Here is a 6,000-nt window from a genome sequence, read left to right as displayed (position 1 = left end):
TGCACCACACGGCACCGCACAACAGCAACACTCGACAACAGCATGCACCACACGGCAGCATGCACCACACGCACCTCACGGCAACAGCACTCGACAGCAGCACACACCACATTGCAGCGGCACGCACCACACGGCAACAGCAAGGTGAGATGCGCGCGCCAGCAGTAGAGTGGGGCCCACACGATAGCTCATCCGGGTGGGCCCACACCAGTTGTACCTTTCCCTTATCCCCTATTTTTGTGTTCCCCTTAGAAGTAGAAGTTTGAGTTTCGATAGAAGTTTAAGTTGCAATAAGAGAGGGACTACCCTAGCCGAATACAAGAAGGAAACCCTCCTGTAATCTCCTATTTAAAGGAGTTTTGAATTTTGAATAAGACATTGAATTTTCGATCAAGGAAGTGCTTAGGAGAGTTAGAGTAATCTCTTGAACAAATCACCCCCTCAGTTCGCCACCATAGGGTCAACTCGCAAGGGGAAGGGCAAGGGAAGTCAAAGAGTTTTCCCCACAAACCGCCCCGTGACGAGATCCTACGCCCTGGCCCATAACAGCCCACCTCAATTGGAGCCCTAGTTCCATCAAGTCAGCTCTTCCGGGGCTGGTTATGATGCCACACCTGAGGACCTCATCGCATTCCTCTGCTTGTTGAACTATATAGCCCAAATCCAGGTGATCACCAAGTGGCCCAATATCACATGCTCCCGGTGTTTTGCAAACCCCGATCATCTAAACTATCCATCCTTCTCTGTACTCTTCAGAGCCAAAATGAGGATGGTCTGGCACACACGAGAGTTAACGAATGTTAGGCCGGTTGGGTCAGAGTATGATGTGAGTTGCGGTGGGCCAGTGAGTGTGGGAATAACGGTGAAGCCCAGGAGGTTGGTGTTCAGAGAGGTTGGGGAGAAAGCAAAGATACAACGTGACGTTTGTGGCAAAGGAGGGCACAAGTGGGAGGAGGGTGCAGATGACGACATTTGGTTGGATTAGCTGGAGCAACGCTCAACACCAAGTGCAAAAGCTTCATTTCATATGAACGGTCACACCCGTGAGTTGTGTGCGTTGATGATGGATTTGTTGTTTGCTTGCTAGGTGAGGGTCTCTCTTGAGACATAAACGATGTGGCTGGTAGAGCAAGACAACAATGAAGATGAGGAATCCAATGGGCGGTTTTTTGCTCTTTCTGTCCGCTTCTCAGGCCCTCTCTATTTTGGTTTCAGGAATACACGAATCCGGTGGCTCAATGAAAGTTGGTGATGAAAGTGGCAGATTAGGTCCTGAGAATTTTAGGTCACCACTGGTCCGTTGCTGACAAAGGAGACTGGAACCGAAAGAGGAGAAGAAGAAGAACATAGTATTTTAAGAATTTTTAGGAATATTGTAAAGAAGTGGTATTTTAAGAATTTTTCAAAAATATCAATCACATGATATTACATGTGATGGAGCGCAATCCAGTCGGTCCTACCTACCAACGATCTTGCCTCTGACTGGAGCAAAAGGTGCTTGAAACTGGGAAGAAAGTGAGTAGTCTCCGGGGAGGAACCCGTTGAGAGTGCTCCAAAGCTCAAGTTAGTATTTTCTCAAAGGCAAGATAAAAAACCAGATGGCGCAAAGTTATCACGTACCTCCATTCTTGGGGGGAAGAGGGCATTTTATAACCACTTCGCACACTCACTCCCAAGCTCCTGTCAGGTCGGGTATCATTACCTCTACACTTTTGCCAGTTTGGGTGTCATCACCTCTGCTAGGGCAGACAACCGCCACTGCTCTCTTTGTCGGGCTGTCTCTATAACTGGAGGTGGCGGTGCCAGGTGGCCGTTGAAGTGCAGCTGTCAAGCATTAGATCCTAAGTGAGTCAGGTGCGCCGCCTCAGGATACAGACTCCTTTGGTGTCAGGTACAGTTGTTCAGTTCGGCGGCCTGGAGACGAAGTGCAGGAGTGGTGTGCGAGGTGGCCTTGAGTTTGGATAGAAGTGTGGCCCGAATTTCCCTGGGGTGGGCCAGTTCGGGTTGTTGCCCTTTGCGCTCCTTGTAAGGCTCAAGGCCAAAGGGAGAGTTCGGGCTCCTTTTGGGGAGATCGGACCACTGGTTCCTCCTCTCGGAGCTTGCGCCTTAAGCGCACTGCCGTGCCGAGCTGTCGCTCCTACCAGGTCACCCTCGGTTGCTTCCTCATTGGGTGGCCAAGAGGTTGGGCCAAATCTTCCTCCATCAATTGCCCCCCACTCCTCGCGCAAAGGGTCTTGCCTTAGCGCGGGGAGTTCGTGAGGTAATGGGTGGATTTGACCCGTACTTCAAACCGGTTGACTGATGGCGTGAAGTGTGCCTACATTAGGAGATTTCTGGATTCCTCGAGCGCCAAAAATTCAAAAAATGCGCCAATCCATCTTTAAATGCTAGGAGACGTGACGGCGGACGCTTATTTCAAATTCAAAAAATGCGCCTTGTTGCCTTCAATGCTGGGAGACGTGATGTCGGGCGTTATTTCAAATTCAAAAAATGCGCCTTGCTGCCTTCAATGCTAGGAGACGTGCGCCGGTGCCGCTTCGGTTTCCAAAGATGTGCGGCCAGTCACGTCTCGGTCTTAGGAGGCATGTGATCAGTTTGATCGTGAGCCATTGGATTTTCCTTGATCAGAGCTGTTGGTTTTCAGTCACAGTGGGTATAAATATTGGGGGACCCCTAGTTGCTTTCCATCGCCATTCTCCTGCATTCGCTTCTTGAGCTCGTGTCCAAGTTTTTAGCTCGTGTCAACCTTCTGTAGTCCGTTTGCTTTTTCCGAGTGAGTCAGTACTTTCTTCCTAGTTTTCCTTTCCTCCCGATGTCTTGCTCGAACAGCTCAGACAACCTCTTGAGGGGGTCAGATGCAAGTTCCACGAACCGAGCTGCATCCCCTGACAGCCTTAGTGAGCTCGAGGAAGAGTTTGAACCCGTAAGCCGAGTCGCCTCGGGTATTTTGGCATCCTCCTCCCGTCGAGGTCGGATGTTAGACAAGTTTGGGTCCTCAACCATGATGCCTGAGGGGCTTTACTCCCTTATCACTCAGTTCAACTTGCCTGGGGAGTATACTTACTTTATACCCTCGGGCGACTTTCCTTGGGAACACGGTCCTGACGAGATGGTGATATTTCGGGAGCAGCTCATCGTCGAGCTGCACCTACCTTTCCACCCTCTTATCGTTGAGGTTATGAACCACTTCGGCATCACCATCGATTAGCTCCACCCGAATTCTATCCTTAATTTGGTTGGGACTATCTCCCTCTTTTGCGAACACATTCTTCCTTTAGACCAAGAGATCTTCTCTTCTATTCTCATGCTTAAGAAGCAAGAGGGTCCCCTTCCCGGGCGTAGGTGGGCGTACTACCTGTCTCCTTGCCTGGGGTTCAAGCTTTTGCACGATCTTCCCAACAAGGTCCCGACGTGGAAACGAGGCTGCTTCAGGGTACGAAGTGCAATGGGGTTTCCGTTCCAAACTGGGTGGGGGTTGGCGGCCCCTGACCCCGGTGTTACGCTAGATAGGGAGACGGCGAAGGGCCTTCGGGACTTGGCCAGGCTCGGGCTAAAATGCCACCATTATCTAATGGAGGCCAAGCTCATCCAGGCCGGCCTGAGTTCGGGTAGGTCCCTTTTTTCAGAGGCTTGCCTTTGTTTTGCTTTCATTTTCGTTTTCTTGATGCCGAGCTCTTTTTGTAGGTGCGATGGATGCAGAAAAGACTCGTGGTGGGAACTTGTTTCATGCCATGAAGAGGAGGAAGCAAGTTGCCAAACAGACTCGTGCCGAACTACCCCGAGATGCGGAGCCCGAGGTACCGAGCTCTCCGCCAATGGATCCGCCCAGGGAGCCCGAGATGGCCCCTCCAGTACAAGAAGCGGCAGGGGCTCCTTACACCGAGGTTGCTTATACGGGGGCTCCTTACGCTGAGGCTGCTTATACCCGGGCTGGGCCTTCAGGCTCGGGAGGCCAAGGCGAGTTCAGGAGCGTGCTGTCACCGAGCTTCCTTTGAACCACGTAGCCGGGTGTGTTCCCTCTTATGCCATGGTGGTAAGTCAGCGACTTCTTGTCGGGCTCTTTGTCATTACTTTTCTTGCTATTACTCTTTTAACATTGTCGTTATTTTTCTTTTTGGCAGGTGAACTCCTCCATCCATGCTTTAGCGGCCCAAGCGGAAAGGAGCTCAAGGCGGGTATGAGCTGCCAAAGCGGCTTCTCGTGCTGCACAGGCCAGGCTGGCGAGGTCTCATAGAGACACCAAGGCCATGGGAGTGGTGGTGAAGCATATGGCGGACCTGAGGCTGGACTTGTAACATCAAGTTGAATACCTTCAGGAGGATATTAGGGAGAGGACTAAGATCTTTTCTCAGGGCATCGAGGATGCCAAGAAGAAGGCTGGCGATGATTATATCGCCTCATTGAGCTTTGATGACCTAATGGTGGGCTCGTACAGGAGGGGTTTTAAAATGAGTCAGTGGATGATCAGGAACACATACCTCGAGCTCGACATCAGCGCCATAACCACTTCGCGCATTACTCAGGAGATGGCCTACGCGGCTGATGGTGAATCGGATTCTGAGGACGAGGCAGGACCCTTGGGTATCATTGAAGTGCCTTCCGAGGGTGAGGAAGATGTACCTCAGGGCCTGTGAGCTCGCTTCTGTTTTTTTTTCCCGGAATGTAAACAGAGTATGTTGTAATGAAATGTCCTCCTTTTGGTTAAGTGTTGTTGTCACCCTCTTTTTTTCCGAACTGACTATATGCCTCTGATAATGAAATGTCGAGGTCCTTATCAGCTCGTTGTTAGTACTTTGCCTGTCAGCTTGGTGTTAGCATTTTGCCTTTGCGTGCCCATGCCTTTGCTCGTTATTCTAGTCCTTAGGCTTTGGTAGCGACTCCTAGTCCACTTCGCTTGGTGATTTATAGGTAGTATCATCTTAAGTTAACGACATTCCACGCTTGGGGTACTTGTTTGCCCTCTAATGTTTTGAGCTTGTATGCTCCCCCGAGCACTCTTTTTACTCGGTAGGGCCCTTCCCAATTCGGTCCAAGTTTTCCCATGCTAGGCTCGGGTGCCATGATCTTACGGAGAACCAGGTCGCCGATGCGGAAGTTCCGCTTTTTTACTTTGGCATTGTAGTACAGAGCTACTCTTTGCCGGTAGGCTGCGGTCCAGATGTATGTGAGGTCTCTTACCTCATCGAGTAGATCGAGGTTGGTACGTAGCTCATCTCCGTTTGTCTGATCGTCGTATGCTTCTAGTTGCAGTGTGGGTACTTCAATCTTCATCGATATTACTGCTTCGGTGCCGTAGGTGAGGTTAAAGGGGATCTCTCCCATGGCGGTTTTTTCCATAGTTCGGTGAGCCCATAGAACACTTGGTAGCTCATCCACCCACGACCCTTTAGTTTGGTCTAGTCGCGCTTTTAGCTCGCGGAGGATAGCTTTGTTCATAACTTTTGTTTGACCGTTTGCTTGCGGGTGCGCGGCCGATGTGAAGTTCTGCCTTATCCCCATATCTTGGCACCATTCCTGAAATTTGATGTCCTCAAACTGCTTGCCATTGTCGGAGATCAGTACCCGAGGTAACCCGAAGCAACATACTATGTTCTTCCAAAAGAAGTTCTGTACGTTTCAAGTTGTGACTGTTGCGAGAGGTTCAGCTTCTACCCACTTTGTGAAGTAATCTACCGCCACCACTAGGAACTTCCTCCCACCTGTTGCTGGCGGGAATGGCCCCAGGAGGTCGATGCCCCATTGCCTAAATGGCCATGGACTGGTGAGATACTTGAGGTCGGCGGAAGGCTGATGGTGGATATTGGCATGCTTCTGACACTTGTCGCATTTTCTGGTGAGCTCGATGTTCTCTACCTTCATCGTTGGCAAATAGTACCCTTGTCGAAGTGCCTTCTGGACGAGGGCCCTGCCCCCCAAGTGTTCGTCGCACAGACCTTCATGAGTGTCACTGAGTACGAGCTCGGCTTCGGCAGGTCGCAAGCAACGCAGGTAGGGGAGCGT

Source organism: Nelumbo lutea, chromosome 1, assembly GCF_056320005.1.
Source record: "Nelumbo lutea isolate HS-2025 chromosome 1, American lotus-T2T, whole genome shotgun sequence".
NCBI classification, from domain to species: Eukaryota; Viridiplantae; Streptophyta; class Magnoliopsida; order Proteales; family Nelumbonaceae; genus Nelumbo; species Nelumbo lutea.
This window is presented reverse-complemented; position numbering follows the sequence as displayed.